General features: G+C 45.5%; 1 long non-coding RNA gene across 1 annotated transcript in view; it reads left to right on the top strand.

Moving 5' to 3' along the window:
* Nucleotides 1–18794, top strand: part of LOC146357977 (uncharacterized) — a 717854-nt gene that overhangs the window by 499964 nt on the left and 199096 nt on the right. The window lies entirely within an intron of this gene.

The raw sequence follows: 18794 nt of genomic DNA, 5'->3' as shown, positions 1-18794 counted from the left end.
CCAGTCTTCTCCATAACACTGCTTAAAACTACTGCTCCAGAATAGCACAGCCCCATGGAATATAAAGGATGAACTTCCATGCTTCACATAAAAAAAGTTCTCAATGTCCCTTCTTGCAGGCACTTTCTGTTGAAATTTTGATCTGATATCTACCCTAATGATCAGAGGGTGGAGGTGTGGTGTTCTCTGTAAACCAGTCGTCTTCATAGTTCAGCTGCCTCTCCCTGGAGGACACCAGCACCAGCTAGCACCTCATCCTTCTGTAACCCTGCCAACATTTCAAAAGCCCTATGAGGTCAATATACATATCTCCCACAACCTATAATTTCTCGACTCATGCTGAAAATGGACTACAATGGGACTAGGACTACAATGGGACAATGGGACTACAATGGGACTACAAAATGGGACTACAAAGAAATGGGACTACTACAAATGGGACTATAAAATGGACTACAATGGGACTAGGACTACAATGGGACTAGGACTACAATGCAACCCTGGACTATTCTGCAGGGTTGTCATATGCTTCTTTAACTCTCCCTGCAAAATGGGTATAACAACACTGGGCTATAATAATGGGTATAATAATGATGGACTTTATTCACATTGGTATTGGCAGGGTAATTTTTAAAAAACATATTTGCAAACTCAGGAACATACCCCATTTTTGGTGTGTCTGTGAGGTATGAACTAAGACTTGAGGTAGAACTTAGTTCCCCAGACCTTTTAAGCTGCCATCCTACAGGCCTTGGGACTGCAACCCGGAGGCCATAGGACAGATTGGATTTCCCCCTCTGAGGCTGGAGACAGAGCTCTGACCTCAGAGGAGGTCTGATCTCAGATCTCCCCACCCTGCCCCTGTGGATCTTTCTACAGTCCTTCCCTCTCCAATGTTGGAGCTCTAACACTGGAGAGAAGGGAAAATGTGTGGACCGGGAGTCTGGCATGAGTGGGGTGGGGAAGGCTCTAGATACACAGTATTCAAAGTCCTTCTAGCCCTCCACAATATGTGGAGAACTTAAGTCCAGCCCAAGAGCGAGTCTAAATTTGTGAGCAATGGGAGGGAAATAGGTCTTTTGGGAAGATGGAAAAAAACAGGAGAAAAGAGCAGCGAATGCCACTCTTCCCTGCCTTCTCTGACCTGCCAACAGGAGCCCAGCAGAGCTTAGGAAATGTCAGAGCACTTTGACTAAAGGACAGGGCTGTCCTGCCCATGTATTAAAATGTATTAATTATTTTCCAACATGTCTTATTTGTCTTTTATCTTGTTCAGATAAACCGATTAAAGGCAGCCACCAGCGAGATCACATCACTCCAGTGCTGAAGGAGTTGCACTGGTTACCAGTTGTTTTCCAGGCCAAATTCAAGGTGTTGGTTTTGACCTTTAAAACCCTATATGGTTCTGGCCCAGCCTATCTTAAGGAGCGCCTCCAGCAGCACCAGACAGGCCGCTCAACAAGCTCAATCTCGGATGGCCTTCTCTCTGTCCCATCAGCCAGGACAGCTAAGCTGGTGAGGATGAGGGAGAGGGCCTTCTCTGTGGTGGCCCCCACTCTGTGGAACTCCCTCCCTAGGGAACTCCGCCATGCCTCCTCTTTAATGAGCTTCCACCACATGTTGATAACTTGATTGTTCAGGCAGGTAGTTGGGGTGGGCTAGGGAAATTTTAGAAAATTGTGTTTTAATGTGTAATTTCATTGTTTTTAAACTGGTTGTATTATTGTACATCGCCCAGAGTGGCCGGGTGACCGGCCAGATGGGCCATTAAAAATTTTAATAAATTAATAAACAAACAAACAAACTGCCCTGGAAGCTCTGCTGAAGGACAGTATAGAAATCTTAAAAATAGTAGAAACAAGATAGGTATCTCTTCTGTTCCTTTGCATTGAGACCGACTTGAATGATCCAGCTTCACGCAGTGCAGTAAGGCAGCAGACGTTCTCTCTAACCACCCACCCTGCAGCAGAATCAGACAGGGAGGGGCTTGCACACCCTGAGCAGGGAATCACACCATCTGCAGCGCAGGTCTGTTCTTCTGGGGGTGGTTCTGTGGGCCTTCTGTTATTTCATTCGTTTGGGTTTTAGTGGCACTCAAAGTCTGGGGAATGAGTGGTGTCATCAATTGGAGCCGAACTCCCTGTTCACACCTCTGTGCTGCAGCATAACCTGCTGCCCCATGGCGAAGATGCATGCCTCTAGTCTGTGCAGTGGATGCCTGCACATCAGCATGCTACTCCCATCCCTTTACAAACGTTGACAAAGCTATGCCGGTTTGCCACAGCCGAGGATGTGATCACCTCTGTCTGAAATAACACAAACAAGAAAAAAAAAGACTAAGAACTCATGATGGAATGCTTTCAGATCTTGGGGGCTGAGCTTTATGCGATGCTTCAGCGGCTGGTGCTTTTTTTAGCTGCACTGATTCCATCTGTGCCTACTTATAGCTGTGCCGTTTGTTTGCTTTCTACCCAGATGAAAAGCTTGCGTGGGGATGAGCTGTCAGTCGTTTGGAGCCCTCATGTGTCCTTGTGGCACAGTCACAAACCAAACCTGACCTTGCACAGTTCCCTAGGTCCCACTGCATTGCCAGGCAGCGAAACAGGCCCCCTTCACTTACTGGCCACGTGTTCCGAGGCTTGTGCTCCTTCTCACCCCTGCCTCTCTTGCTGCCTGAGCACAGATGGACTTGCCTGCCTCCCCCACTCCTTCCCCCCACTCTCTCCTTGCACCACCGTCAACACCATGCAGTTTGCTGAGTTCGCACTGAGCAGAGGGGAAGGTTTGCTGTGACTCACCAGAGCTTTTCCTCTTCATCAAGAGAAAGACCCCTACGGGCTTCTGTCCCAAATATCCCCCATGCCAGATTCAGTGAAAGGCTGCATGTAGGCCTTGACTCATTCTTCTCTAATAGCTCTACTTCTTTTCATACAGGGTGGCATTCATGTTTGGGCAAAGGGGCAGCCTGGGCCTGTGCAAAGTGCTATTTATCTCCTATTTGAAGCAGTCATTAGGACTCATGTGGTGGCCTGAGCCGGTGAACTGCCTCATGTTTGGACTCTGTACAGCACCGAATTTGACTTACTGTCTGTGCCTAAGCATATTTACTCAGAAGTAAGTCCTGCCAAGTTCAATGGGGCTGTTTGCTTGTGGCTTACTTCCTCACGAATGTCTTTAAGACTGCAGCATGCTGGTTCAAACATACATATTTATCACTTATTGACTGTAGTTTATCGTGATTTGCATGTCAGAACATTTGTATCACCTAATGTCCCATGACTGTCAGTGGAGATGGGATGCACCTTCAACTGTGAGTCATCAAAGACCTTTTCACACTTTCAATGAATGCATGGGGCAGCTGGGGGCGGGGGGGGAGATAGATGGGTTCCCACTCCCCACTGTTAATCTCCATGTGATCAGCCAAAGGGGTTCAGTGAATACAGCCCAAGTGTATCCCTAAGATCAGCCTCTATACCAGAGGACTGGAAGATGGCCAATGGAACACCAGTTTTTAAAAAGGGATCCAGGAAATTACAGGCCAGTTAGCTTAACATTTGTTCTGGGTAAATTGGTTGAAGGCACTATTGAAAATAAAATTAGTAAGCATATAGAAGGGCAAGCCCTGCTGAAAAAGAATCAACACAGCTTCCGCAAAGGTAAGTCCTGCCTCACTAACCTTTTAGAGTTCTTTGAGAGTGTTAATAAACATGTAGACAGGGGTGACATGTCCGGTAGACATTGTTTTCTTGGACTTCCAAAAGGCTTTTGACGAAGTCCCTCACCAAAGACTCCTGAGCAAACTTAGCAGTCATGGAATAAGAGGATGATCCTCTTATGGATCAGTAACTGGTTAAAGAACAGAAAGCAGAGAGTGGGAATAAATGGTAAATTCTCTCAATGGCGGGAAGTAAATAGTGGGGTCCCCACAGGGATCTGTATTAGGACCAATGCTTTTCAGCCTGTTCATAAATGATCTCGAATTAGGAGTGAACAGTGAAGTGGCCAAGTTTGCAGATGACACCAAATTATTTAGGTTGGTTAAAACAAAAAGAGATTGTGAGGAGCTTCAAAAGCATCTCTCCAAACTGGGAGAATGGGCATCTAAATGGCAAATGCAGTTCAGTGTAAGCAAGTGTAAAGTGATGCATCTTGGGGCAAAAAATCCCAACTTCAAGTATAACCTGATGAGATCTGAACTAGCAGTAACCAACCAAGAAAGAGATTTTGGTGTTGTTGTGGACAGCTCAAAAATGTCAACCCAGTGTGTGGCTGCTGTAAAAAAGGCAAACTCCATGTCAGGCATAATTAGAAAAGGAATTGAGAATAAAATGGCCAATCTTATACTGCCTTTATATAAATCCTAGAATACTGTGTACAGTTCTGGTCACTATATATATATATATATATATATATATATATATATATATATATATATTAGAGCTGGAAAAAGTGCAGAAAAGGGCAACTAAAATGATCAAGGAGCTGGACCATCTCCCCTATGAGGGAAAGTTATAACAGCTGGGATTGTTTAGCTTGGAAAAAAGCAGGGTAAGGGGAGACATGATAGAGGTGTATAAAATTATGCATGGTGTGGAAAATGTGAGCAGGGAGACATTTTTCTCCCTCTCTCAAAATACTAGAACCTGGGGTCATCCTATGAAGCTGATTGGTGGGAGATTCAGGCCAGATAATAGGAAGTACTTCTTCACACAGTGCATAGTCCAACTATGGAATTCGCTACCACAAGATGTAGTGATGGACACCAAGTTATTTGGATGGCTTTAAACAGCTGTTAGGCAAATTGCTGGAGGAGAAGGCTATCAATGGCTGCTAGTCCTGATGCCTCTATGCTACCTCCAGTACCAGAGGCAGTGAGCCTATGTACGCCAGTTGCTGGGGAACATGGGGGGGAGGGTGCTGTTGCACTCATGTCCTGCTTTTGGTTTCCCGTGGGCAGCTGGTTGGCCACTGTGTGAGCAGAATGATAGACTAGATGGACCCTTGGTCTGATCCAGCAGGGCTCTTCTTATGTTTTTGTTATTCACACATAGGCTCTTTTCATACCTTCAGATCAATGCATGATTGTTGGGGGTGGGGCCAATGATCCCGCTGCAAACGTATTTATTTCATTTCATTATTTTTATTGTTACTTAAAATATTAAGTATTTATTTATAATAAAAATAAGATATTTATTTATTTATATCCCACCTTTTTTCCTCTTGCAAGGAACCCAAGGTGGCTCACATGGTTGTCCTCCTCCTCTCCCTTTTATCCTCACAACAACCCTGTGAGGTAGGTTCGGCTGAGAGTCAGTGACTGGCCTGAAGTCACCCAGTGAGCTTCATGGCCAAGTGGGGACTAGAACATGGATCTCCCATGGCCCACTACAGCATACTGGTTCTTGACAAGAACTTTAACCACGTTTTATTGAAGGAAAATTGAATGCACAAAATATCTCCATTACTTTGCATTTAATCTTCCTCCTGCTCCTCCTGCTCCTGGTTAATCTGGAAATACCACAATTCGTAGCTCTCCTGGCTGTTAGCAACTACACACAGCCAGTTGTGCACGTTGTTCTTCTGCAGGTAGTTCTTGGAGAAGCCCTTCCGGTACCTCTTGGGAACAGGGATCTCCACAGTCACAGTGATTTAGCTTTTGCTTCTCCCAGTGGTCCCCTTGTCTCCAACGAGGTTCCCAGCATTCCCATTCACTTTGATCTGGTCCTGCAGGAACTGCTCAAAGATTCATAATACCACCTTCTACCAGGTGGGTACAGTCCAACAGTTAGGCCCTTGTGCTTAGTCCACTGGTTACACCCTTCTAGTAACTGACATTCCTCTCCTCCTATCCACCAACCAGCCCTTCTCGTTTCTCCTCTTCCAACACCTACTGAGCTTTTGATCTGTGCCCAGCTGCCTGCATCATTGTCCAGGGCTGTGCAGGCCTGTGCAGACACATAAGGGCAAATCTTCCAGGCTCTCATGAGGCATCCAGACAGCTCTCCTACAGGAAGCATCATGATGGAGGCAATCTACAGTTACACACATTGCAGTAGTTCTGCCTTCAGTCTCTACCCCCACCAGAATTCAGCTTCTTACTGCTCCCCAGCATTTTCTTGTCCCAGACTGATAGGAAATGTAATGCATATTACATTTACATATGTAATATGCATATGTAAATATGTAATATTTACACATTTACATATGTAAATATTACATATTTACATATGTAAATGTGTAAATATTACATATTTACATATGTAATATTACACCAATGGAGGACCTCATCTGTGGCTCATAAGCTACTTCAAACCATCCAGGTCTCTGCACTGATGTGATTATGGCACACCATGCTCTACTATTTCCTATGTGACAAGGCTAATAAACCAACCACAAGTCACTCCTTCTTGGCAGGTCAATAAGTGGAGATGATGCAGATGTTGTCTAATGGATGGGTGGCAACACCTTGGGTAGACAGGGCTCTCATATGAGCACATCCAATAATTTCTCTCTTGCACGAGCTGAATCTGCACATTCCGTCTCCATAATTCCCACAGAAATGGAGCAAATCTCTGCATCGATTCATATGGGAGACCAGGAGAATCATGGGATCACTGCAGGTGGCCTATAGTGGTAGCTCCAGGAGATGGACTTCATTAGAGGGAAAGGCATCCTCCCCATTGCTGACCAACAGCTGATTGGATTTACCTGGTGTATAACATTTTTCTCCAAACTCAACATATATTAATCAGATCTTGACTGAGCACAAGCAGAACCTAAATCCAAGTTATCCAACAGGAATTTGGGAGATTCAGCTGCATGTGGATAAAGTAGCAGTTACATGAACTCTGGGAGAAAGTGACCATGTTATACTTGAGTTCTTGGTTCTAAGGGAAGCAAAAGCCGAGTGTAGTCAAACGCATACCCTGGATTTTAGGAAAGCTGATTTTAATAAACTCAGAACAATGATCAGTTTAATAAACTCAGAACAATGATCATGGTCCCATGGCAAGCGACTCTAATGTGAAAAAGAGTCCAAGATGGGTGGGAGCTTTTAAAAAAGGAAATTCTCAAGGCACAATTACAAACAATTCCAAAAAGCAGAAAAGGTGGAAAACAACAGAAGAAGCCAATGTGGCTTCACAAAAAGCTGAGAGATGACCTGAAAACAAAAAAAGTCACATATAGGAAGTGGAAAGAAGGCCAAGCAACAAAGGAAGAGTACAGGCAGGTAGCACAGAATTGCTGGGATGGCATCAGGAAGGCTAAAGCTGAGAACGAGCTGAGGTTAGCAGGGGATGCTAAAAGCAACAAAAAGGCTTTCTTCAGCTACGTGCATAGTAAAAGGCAGAGGAAAGAAATGGTGGTTCAGCTATTAAATAAGGATGGCAAAATGATAACAGATGACAAAGAAAAGGCAGAGGTGCTCAATTCCTACTTTGGCTCAATCTTCTCTCAAAAGAGGGTCTATGACCCCCCTGGCAAAGGCGAAGTACAGGCTGAAAGGGCAGCTTGAGATCGATAGGCATATGGTCAAGGAACACCTAATTACTCTGAATAAGTTCACATCTCCAGGGCCAGATGAACTGCACCCGAGAGTAATAAATGAACTGGCAGAAGAACTCTCAGAACCACTGTCTATTCTCTTTGAGCGACCATGGAGAATGGGTGAAGTGCCAGATGACTGGAGGAGGGCTAATGTTGTCCCTATCTTCAAAAAGGGTGAAAAGGAGGAACCTGGGAACTACAGACCAGTCAGTCTGACATCAATCCCTGGGAAAATTCTGGAGCAGATGATAAAGCAATCCATCTGGAAGCACCTTGAAAACAATGCAGTGATTACTCAAAGCCAACATGGATTTATCAAGAACAAATCCTGCCAGATGAATCTGATCTCATTTTTTGATCAAGTCACCTCCCTAGTGGACTGTGGGAATGCTGTGGACATAATATACGTCGACTTCAGCAAAGCTTTCGACAAAATGCCCCATGATATCCTGATGAGCAAACTAGCTCAAAGTGGGCTAGATGAAACAACGATCCGGTGGATCCACTGTTGGCTACAGAATCGGACTCGAACAGTGCTTATCAATGGGATCTTCTCAAACTGGGGAGAGGTAACGAGTGGGGTACTGCAGGGCTCAGTCCTGGGCCCAGTGCTCTTCAACATTTTTATGAATGACTTGGAGGAGGAGGTGCAGGGAATGCTGATCAAATTTGCAGATGACACAAAATTGGGCAGGATAGCTAATACTTTGGAAGTCAGAAATCAAATTCAAAGTGATCTTGATAGACTGGAGTGCTGGGCAGAAAACAACAGAATGACATTTAATAGGGATAAATGCCAAGTTCTGCACCTAGGAAAAAGAAACCAAATGCACAGTTACAAGATGGGGGATATGTGGCTCAACAACACTACAAGCGAGAAGGATCTTGGAATTGTTGTCCATCACAAGCTGAATATGAGCCAACAATGGAATGTGACTGCAAAAAGACAAATGCTCTTTTGGGCTGCATTAATAGACGCATCGCTTCCAAATCCCGGGAAGTACTAGTTCCCCTCTACTCAGCACTGGTTAGGCCTCATCTGGAGTACTGTGTCCAGTTCTGGGCACCACATTCTAAGAAGGATGCAGATAAACTGGAGAGGGTTCAGAGGAGGGCAACAAAGGTGATCAGGGGACTGGAAACAAAGCCCTCTGAAGACAGACTGAAAGAACTGGGCCTGTTTAGCCTTGAGAACAGAAGACTGAGGGGAGATATGATAGCGCTCTTCAAGTCCTTGAAAGGTTGTCCCAGAGAGGAAGGCCAGGATCTCTTCTCGATCATCCCAGAGTGCAGGACACGGAATAATGGGCTCAAGTTACAGGAAGCCAGATTCCGGCTGAATATCAGGAAAAACGTCCTGACTGTTAGAGCAATATGACAATGGAACCAATTCCCTAGGGAGGTGGTGGGCTCTCCCACACTGGAGGCATTCAAGACGAGGCTGGGCAGCCATCTGTCAGGAATGCTCTGGCTTGGATTCCTGCATTGAGCAGGGGGGTGGACTCGATGGCCTTGTAGGCCCCTTCCAACCCCACTATTCTATGATTCTATGTTCCCCCAATAACCAAGGACCTATCTAGAAAGGTAGAACTCCATGTTTAACACTGCATTTTGTGAAAGTACTCTGATTAGCTGTGTGTGTATATTTTTAGGAGTGGTGGTGTAGTATAATGTTACATTTAAAAAGCAAAAAATTATGCATCTTTCCTCACAAAGAGCAACTAATGGAATCTGAAAATGTTTTCTATTACAGCTAAGTACCTTTCATGAAATTTTAGCTAACTGTCTACTACAACTCAAAGTAATTGCAGCATGTATCTTTAATGAATGGAGACATTCAAGGAAATGGTTATTTGTCTGGGATCTATTTGCAGCCAGATTAACCCATTACCTGATTGCACTCTTTGCTTGTTTCCACCTACTGAAGGTTGTGTATTTGAGCTAAGGTGGGTCACAATCTCTCCCTGCCATTTTTCCTGGACCATGGGGGTGGGGGATTGGCAACTTTTAATTAATCAACTAGGTAGACGTGGGGGGGGGGGCATCTCGCTCCTCTCTCTCTCTCTCTCTTGGCACTTTAAGAATAGTCTTGTGGACAGTTGTATGGACCATAAGGGTCTCTGCATCTCCCCTGCCATGATCCCCAGTCCAGAATTTAGTGGGAATTATGCTACGTTTTTCTTGTGTTCGCTAGGGATGAATGAATCTGTCAGTTTCAGTTTCTCCCAGTTTCTCATTTTTTCAATCTTAAATTCTGTTTGTCCAAGCTTTGAGGTTTTTTTTTAAAGTTTGCATGAAAGTTCATATGCATTTTTGTGTACATTTCTCCTAAGTACACATTTTTGTATACAATTTTGCCCAATATACACATATTTTTTGCATACAATGTTCCTAATATAATGCATTTTAATGTTGTTTTCACTAATATACATGTTTTTGTGTGCATGTTTCCGAGCCTATTAAATGCATTTTTTGACTGGAGAACTCCATTGCAAAGTTCACAGAAGTGCACCTTACCCTGCTCCAGGGTGGGGGTGGGGAATAAATACTTAACCCACTAAATAAATGAATGAATGAATGAATGAATGAATGAACACTTCCCTTCCACAGGCAATGCTGCACCTATCCTTCTGAAATTTTGCAAGGATAATTGAATTTTGGTTCAAAAGTATAAAATTAGGTAAGTTTGCATTAAAATGTGACTTGAATGAATTTCTTCCCCATCCCTAATGTTCACACAAAGTTATTTCATTTGTTCAAACACTAAACACACTTTAACTCTTGTATTGCTTTGAGGGTGTATGCATGATCCTATATAGGTGGTTGTTCTGTGGTTGAGTTATAGTGCAGTCTTCTGTTTCAATATGCATCCTGTTATGGAGGTATTTCCCCCTCTTTTGGCTGATGCTTTTAATATGTTTTCAATATCTAGCTGATTTGGACAGATTCAGGAGATGTCTGAACTGAAGTGAGGCTCCTCTGAAGTGGACTGAAACTGACTCTGAATACTCCTGAAAATTCAGGATTTCATTTTTCGTTTCACTGTTTTTCATTCATCATAACTCCCTAGCCCCTGCACCTGTACTTCTGAAATGTTGCAGGTTTCTTGCCTCTGTGACATATACCATTGTCATACCAAGTGCCAAACACACATTCATCCAAGTGGACAGTCTCCAAATTAGTCCAAGAAAAACTGATCTATTTTACAAATTGGCCAGTTGGGGTTTAAACAAATCTTGTGGTTGGTGAACACTCCTAGTTTGCTGCTGACAGTATCAAGTCTGCATCACAGGCTCTTCCTGATAATGTCTAGTCTAGGAGCATCTCTACACCAGCCTAAAATCCTGCATTTAAAAAGGGGCTTTCTGCTTCCGTTTTAAATGCAGGATCACAACCCCTCCCTTTACATGTGCTTCCTTTCCCCCCTCCCCTTTCCCCCTCTGTCTCCCCCTTATCTGAGTCTTCCATGATCTTTCATTGATCTCGCTCCTCTTCTTGCTGCTTTTTCTCTTTTCATGAAGAGAACTCAAGTGGAACACAACGAGGTAATTTGATAGCTCATTATGTTTGTTCTATTTAAAAACGTAATGCAGGTCATTTAGTGCAGGAGATGCCCTCGAGGTCAATGGTGTCATCTAAAGGGCCCACAAATTTCCGTGAGTGAGCCATCTCAATAGCAGGATAAAAGCTCCGTGTGAAAGAGCCCCAGTACTAACAAATACGTGTTGTCACATTGGAATCACTCCATCCCTACCATCAGGAGCCAACTGCATGGAGCAAAGACAGGGAAACTTGCAACAGAACACCGCGTCACACGTTTTAGTACTAAAAGTTAGCAAAAATGCAATGCCCGTAATGTTTCGTTTGAACCTGGATGCAATCATACTTGAGGGGAAGCAGTGGAGAATGTACTCCTGTACAATAGAATGTGTTTGAGCAGTACAAAAGTAAGACATCTGCAAGACAACCACAGGTTGACTGCTTCCTCGAAGGATTCTTCCCCTTCTCCCATGCTGCTGCCCCCTTATGCCTGGAACTGCCTCCCAGAACACCTCAGGGAAGCTACTTCTGTGCCTTCAGATGTCTTTGAAAACCCACCTTTCCCCCAAAAGCCTTTAGTCAGGGCTGGCCCAAGACAGCTGCCTGAGGTGAAGGGCAAGATGGAGCCTCTCCCCACTTCCATATACAGTCTTGTAGGCCCCTCCCAACCCTGTGATTCTATAAGATGCGGATCTATAAGCTGACTGCACTGGCAGTTGACTGGACTTCAGCTGACTGGACTTCAGCACTGCTGACAGAACAGTGTCCTCCACCACACCTGAGGGCAGCAGGCTAGTTTAGGGCCCACTGGGCAGGTCACTTGGGCACCCACAACTCTATCCTCCAGCACCTTGCAGCTCCTCCTGTTCCTCAGCATCTATCTCTGGAGGCAGCTGCCTCACTCTGCCAAATAATAAGGCTGGCCCTACCTTTGACTCAGCTCCCGGTCCCCCATACCCTCCAATATAATTACATCTAAGTACATGTAAATGTCATGAGAAATGCCGGATTGGATGAATCAGAGGTCGGAATTAAGATTGCTGGGAGAATTATCAACAACCTCCGATATGCAGACGATACCACCCTAATGGCAGAAAGTGAAGAGGATCTCAAGAGCCTCTTGTTGAGGGTGAAAGAGGAGAGTGCAAAAGCTGGTTTGAAACTCAACATTAAAAAAACTAAGATCATGGCATCTGGCCCCATCACTTCCTGGCATATAGAAGGGGAAGAAATGGAAGCAGTGACAGATTTTACTTTCTTGGGCTCCAAGATCACCGCAGACGGTGACTGTAGCCCTGAAATTAAAAGACGCTTGCTCCTTGGGAGGAAAGCTATGGCCAACCTAGACAGCATAGTAAGAAGCAGAGACATCACCTTGCCGACAAAGGTCCGTCTAATCAAAGCTATGGTTTTCCCAGTAGTAATGTATGGCTGTGAGAGCTGGACTATAAGGAAGGCTGAGCGCCGAAGAATTGTTGCTTTCGAACTGTGGTGCTGGAGAAGACTCTTACGAGTCCCCTGGACTGCAAGGAGGTCAAATCAGTCCATCCTAAAGGAAATCAACCCTGAGTGCTCATTGGAAGGACAGATAATGAAGCTGAAGCTCCAATATTTTGGCCACCTAATGCGAAGAGAAAAGTCCCTGGAAAAGACCCTGATGCTGGGAAAGACTGAAGGCAAAAGGAGAAGGGGACGGCAGAGGATGAGATGGCTAGATAGCATCACGGATGCAATGAATATGAACTTGAGCACGCTCCGGGAGAGAGCGCAGGACAGGAAGGCCTGGCGTGCTATGGTCCGTGGGGTCACGAAGAGTCAGACACGACTGAACGACTGAACAACAACAACAACATGTAAATGAAATAAATAATATTGTTTCTCTGCTTCCCTGTGGCTCCGTTTCCCCCCTTTTCCTCTGTTGTGGAATTTGAGATTGTAAGCCCGTTGGGGCGGAGATTTCTTGCACTTCGTAAAGTCAAATACCATGCACATTGTGGTGCTATATGAATAAACAACCCTTCTGGAATAACCTATATAGGAGCACCTAATACTTTTTTCCTTGTTCAGGTGAACATTGCCCTGATGTCTTATGAGATCAGCAGAGGCTGCTGGCTCCGATTCCAGTGGGGCTGTGCATCCATTCTGGGTTTCAGTCAGAACCAGCCAGAACTCTAAAGGAGCTATCCAAGGTGCCAAAGCTATTGGGGGTATGGTTCAGCACCTGGGACAGCTCCTTTAGAGTTCTGTCTGGTTCTGACTGAAATCCATAGCCCCACTGGAATCAGAGCCACCAGCCTCCACTGTATGAGATAAGAGCCTTTGGCAGACTTGAACTACTTGGCCTTCCAATGACCTTTCTATTTGGAAAGGTCTTTCTGGAAGCAGTAGCACAGGGGAGGGCAACCACTTTTGGTCTGGGGGCCAGATTGCTCCCCTGGATCAAGCTGGTGGACCAGATGATGTCAAGGAGTGCCCCCCACAAACAAAGCCCATGATATCTTCTGCCCCACCCACTTTTCAAAAAGATATTTCTTTCTCTCCACTCAGAGAGAGGCACAGAGGTCCTGCAAGCCCCAGCCAAGTTGGGGTGCTTCTTCCCATGTCTCTTGTGTCCCAATTGGGGTGCAAGTGGTGTGGAAAGGGACTCGGCTGGGGCTTGCAGGAGGTGGCTCCTGGAAACCTTAGCCTAGTGGTATGTGGGAATCCCCATATTATTTCCAATCTCTGATTGGAGATTATAAAGAGATCCCCTTTCCACCACTCACCCTCAGATTGCGTGGAGAGAAAGAAATATCTTTTTGAAAAGTGGGTGGGGCAGATAACATCATGGGCTTTGTTTGGGGGGCACTCCTTGACATCATCTGGTCCACCAGCTTGATCCAGGGGAGCAATCTGGCCCCCAGACCAAAAGTCTGGTTGCCCTCCCCTGTGCTACTGCTTCCAGAAAGACCTTTCCAAACAGAAAGGTCATTGGAAGGCCAAGAAGTTCAAGTAAGGTTTTCAGGTTTTCAGATTGAGGGTGAGTGGAGCAAAGGAGAATCTTTTTCTCTCCAGTTGGAGATAACATGGAGATTCCTCTCTCCTGAGGGTGATTGGGGAGGGTAGAGGGAGAGTCCTACAGAGTCCAACCCTCCGTGGCCAAATCAGGCCCCAACATGGGCTGGAATAGGTCCATGGGCTGGAGGTTGACATCCCCTGCATTAGCAGGGTAAGCTATTAAGAAGATTTAGGCTCAAATCCTATACTCACTTACCTGGGAGTAAGCCTTATTGAACTCAATGAGATTTACTTCTGAGTAGACATGTATAGGATTGCTCTGTTCGTTGATTTTTTAAAAAATGGCTTTTACTTATGTTGTCAAATGTGAACATTTTACTGTATGTAGTATGTGGCTTTATGGCTATATTGTATTTATTGTGTTTTGATTAAAGGTATGCTAAAAATGGGTCCAGTTCTGTGGGTCCATTTGTTTGCTGCATTAATGTGGGGCAATTTTCTGCTGCTTTTATGGAGGGGTGTGCGGGAGAGAATTTGAGAGAAAATTTCAGGGACAGGATAAAATCTTTTAACTTAAAAAAAAAAAGTCTTTGTACCACTCTCGGGTACAAAGTCTTTGTACCGCTCTCCCGTATCACCTAATATCCAACCATGCCCTTCCTGAAAGTGTTGTGAGTAGTCCATGGCTGTTTTTTTTATGGTTCAGAAGAAATAATACATTTAAGAAGAACAACCCCCAGCCACCTCCTACACTTATTAAGTATGGTAAATGACCCCCCCGCCCCACAACCTTGCAAAATTTATCTGAAATTCTCCCACCGGTACCCAATTTTGTGTGTCTGTTTCTTTTCCTTCCTCACCTCCACAAATGGCTGAAATGAGCAGGAACAAAAATATTGGTACAGATCTAGTTTTAATTGTTAGCTACTTTGCGTTCAGAATTGGCATCAGAATTGGCATCATAGCACATTGGCTAGATGATTAGGATACATTTTGAAAATTCCCTTCAGCGTGAGGTGCCTAATTAGAACTTATGTTTTTAGCACTGGGACATTGTGCCTAACTGACTTCATAGTCCTTGTTACTCAGCAGTCCTGGATATTCAATGTGTGTGTGTTGGGTGTGGGAGAGATTTCAACTATTTTTGAGGTTGCTATGGAAATCTTGAATTCAAGAATATCACGAATCACCTTTGCATCCCTTATGTATAATATGGATGTGGATTATTCTCTAGAGCGTTATTCTACAACTAAGAACATAAGAAGAGCCCGGCTGGATCAGACCAAGGGTCCATCTAGTCCAGCATTCTGTTCACACAGTGGCCAACCAGCTGCTGACCAGGAACCCACAAGCAGAACACAAGCGCAACAGCACCATCCCGCCCATGTTACCCAGCAACTGGTGTACATAGGCTCACTGCCTCTGGTACTGGAGGTAGCATGTAGCCATCAGGACTAGTCGCCATTGGTAGCCTTTTCCTCCAGGAATTTGTCCAACCTCCTTTTAAAGCCATCCAAATTGGTGGCCATCACTACATCCTGTGGTAGCGAATTCCATAGTTTAACTATGTGCTGCGTGAAGAAGTACTTCCTTTTATCTGTCCCGAATCTCCCACCAATCAGCTTCATGGGATGTCCCCAGGTTCTAGTATTTTGAGAGAGGGAGAAAAATGTCTCCCTGCTCACATTCTCCACACCATGCATAATTTTGTACACCTCTATCATGTCTCCCCTTATCCTCCTTTTTTCCAAGCTAAACAATCCCAGATGTTGTAACCTTTCCTCAAAGGGGAGTTGCTCCAGCCCCTTGATCATTTTAGTTGCTCTTTTCTGCACTTTTTCCGGTTCTGCAATAACGTTTTTAGGTGTGGTGACCAGAACTGTACACAGTATTCCAAGTGTGGTTGTACCATAGATTTGTATAGGGGCAGTATGATATTGGCAGTTTTATTCTCAATTCCTTTTCTAATTATGCCTAACATGGAGTCTGTCTGTCTGTCTGTCTAACTCTTTATCTACCATCTATTAGAATTTAGCTTATTTGTAATAGCAGTGTTGTATCTTTTAACAAGAGCCCCATTCATGTGTTTGGCTGAGCATAAGAGGGCCCAAATGTGCAACCCCAGTGTCCCTGTGCACAGTGGCACCACCCTGTCTACCCCCAACCTGTGTGGGTTCAATCAGAAGTTCTGAAGGGAGACTGTGAATGTGTCAGCTGAACTTAGAATCTCCCTTCAGACCTTCATGCTGCATGTGTGAGGGTCAGGACTGGAAGGGCAGGGTCAATGCATGTGGGGACATTGTGGCAGGGCTGGAATATGTGCCCTCATGCCCCATACATGTTATCCCTTCCACATGTTCTTTGAATGCCAAATAAGGCTACAGTCAATGTGTCATTTCTTAAGTTGGTATTTTCTGCCTGTTTCTGTCCAAGCTCATGTTTTTGTGATAATTTTCTCCCTTTGTTTTGGTATGTTTATACTAGTGAGGAGTCAGAGTTCAGGATTTTAGAGGGGGGTGTGCGTGTCAGATACTGAATTTCATGGGTACATTTTCGGGTCAGGTCCTAGTCCCCTCCACAGTCCAGGAAGATACAAAATGCCTTATGGTTGCTGTCAAACTTCCGAGCTGCCCCTTACCTTGGTAAGTTTGGAGAAAGGGGGTAGCAGGGAGGGCTCATGTCCCGGTTTGGAGTGGGGAGGGTGGCTGCTAGACCCTGTCGTGCTCCTGACAACATCATCTGGAGCAACTAACCTGTAGTGGTGGGGAACCTTTGGCCCACAGGCTGGATGTGCAGCCAGGCGTTTCCATCTGGCCTGCCAGCTCTCCCCCCAGGCCAGGCCCTCTCCCTTCAGCTGTGGCCGCTCTCAGCAAGCCCCAAGCCCCTCATCTCTGTGCCCATCTCCTCCCCCACCATTATAAACCTATTGTCAGGGACCAGGTGGGGCTGCGGCAGCACCAACCTCTCAAAGTTCTCTGCCACTCCTCCTGACACTAGGAGCGGAGAGGAACACTGGGGATCTTTGGGAAGCATTGGAAGCACTCGGCACTTCTGGAAACATCAGAAGTTTCAGGAAACATGGAGAGCGCCCCTCAATCCTTGCCAGTTCTTCAGGGAAGAGCAGAAACTTCTGGTAACCACAGAGGAGTGGAGAGGAGGTCCATCGGGAACTCTGGCACTGAGTGGCTGCAGCAGGACTGCGGGGCAGGGGGGCAGGAAGGGAGTGCTGCTTGTGGGGCATACATTGAGCTCTCTGTGTGAGGGTGCATGCGTGCATATGTGTTCTGTCACGTGTCACACGGCTCTGTCATGTGTGTGTGTGGGGGGGTGTAGAGTGTGGATGGATGGGGGGAGTGTATGTGGCCTTAGCCCCTCCTACGTTTTCAGCCCCCTGCTGCATGCAGCCCCTCGAAGATTATGCACAGGGGAATGTGTCTCTCTGGGTGAAAAGGGTTCCCACCCCTTATAGAGAATCAGAGCATCAAAAGGGATTCAACGTCCAAGTTCCAACTTCTCAACCAAAGGCAGGTTCACATTGACTCCATACAACCAGAGCAGATGCAGTCCAGGCTCCTGTGCCACAGCAGCAAGCAGATGCCCTGCAGAACAATGCAGGGGACACAAGCAAGGGAGCTGAGCCACACAGGTTGGGGCAAGGCAGGGACTAAAGCTGCCATGTTTGAGTGACACAGCTCAGTCTCATGCAGTGGGGAGATACACCAGTGTGGTCTAATGGCAGGAGCACTGGACTAGGATTAGGAAAGCCCAGGTTAAAATCCCCACTCAGCCGTGAGGCTCACTGGGTCACCATAGGTCCGTCACTATTTCTCAGCCTGATCTGCCTCACAGGGTTGTTGTGAGGATAAAATGTGCATGTTTAGAGCAGGGTGGGGATAGGCTGGAGAGAAGACTACGTATGGTGCCTTGAGCATCTTGGAGGAAAGTGTGTGTGTATGTATGTACGTGTAATTCATTCATTTATTACATTTCTATTCTGCCCAATAGCCGAAGCTCTCTGGGCAGTTTACAAAGATTTAAAATCCTTAAAAATACATTAAACCAAGGGTAAAACCACTTAAAGACAAACATGTAAACTGACAGTACACACACCCAGACAACATATATCTACAATAACGTCAAACAATCAACAATAAGACAAATCCAGGACTTGATTAACCTCATCCTATGCCGCCAAACGCCTAAGAGAAGAGAAAGGTCTTAAGCTGTCACTGAAAAGATAATGGTGCCGGGCGGGCTCAGTGGGGAGATCATTCCATAACTGGGGGGGGGGGCACCACCAAGAAGGCCCTCTCCCTTGTTCCCACCCTCCGAGCCTCCCTCCGAAGAGGCACCTGGAGGAGGGCCTTAGATGCTGAATGTAGCGTACAGGTCGCTTCATGCTGGGAGAGGTGCTCCATCAGGTATCATGGTCCTGAGCCATGTAAGCCTTTATAGGTCAAAACCAGCACCTTGAATCGGGCTCAGAAACATACAGGCAACCAGTGCAAGAAAGCCAGAATCGGTCTTATATTCTTGGGCCTTCTTGTCCCTCTTATCAATCTGGCTGCTGTATTTTGCACGAGCTGCAGCTTCTGAACCGTCTTCTACGGCAGCCCCACGTAGAGTGGACTGTAGTAATAAATCAAACAATAATAAATCCAATCCAAGCAATCAATATTTCAGGGTTTATTTACACTGCCATGGAGAAG

The sequence above is a fragment of the Heloderma suspectum genome, chromosome 1, assembly GCF_057233095.1.
Source record: "Heloderma suspectum isolate Gila_16-S chromosome 1, 16-S_ref, whole genome shotgun sequence".
NCBI classification, from domain to species: Eukaryota; Metazoa; Chordata; class Lepidosauria; order Squamata; family Helodermatidae; genus Heloderma; species Heloderma suspectum.
This window is presented reverse-complemented; position numbering and strand designations above follow the sequence as displayed.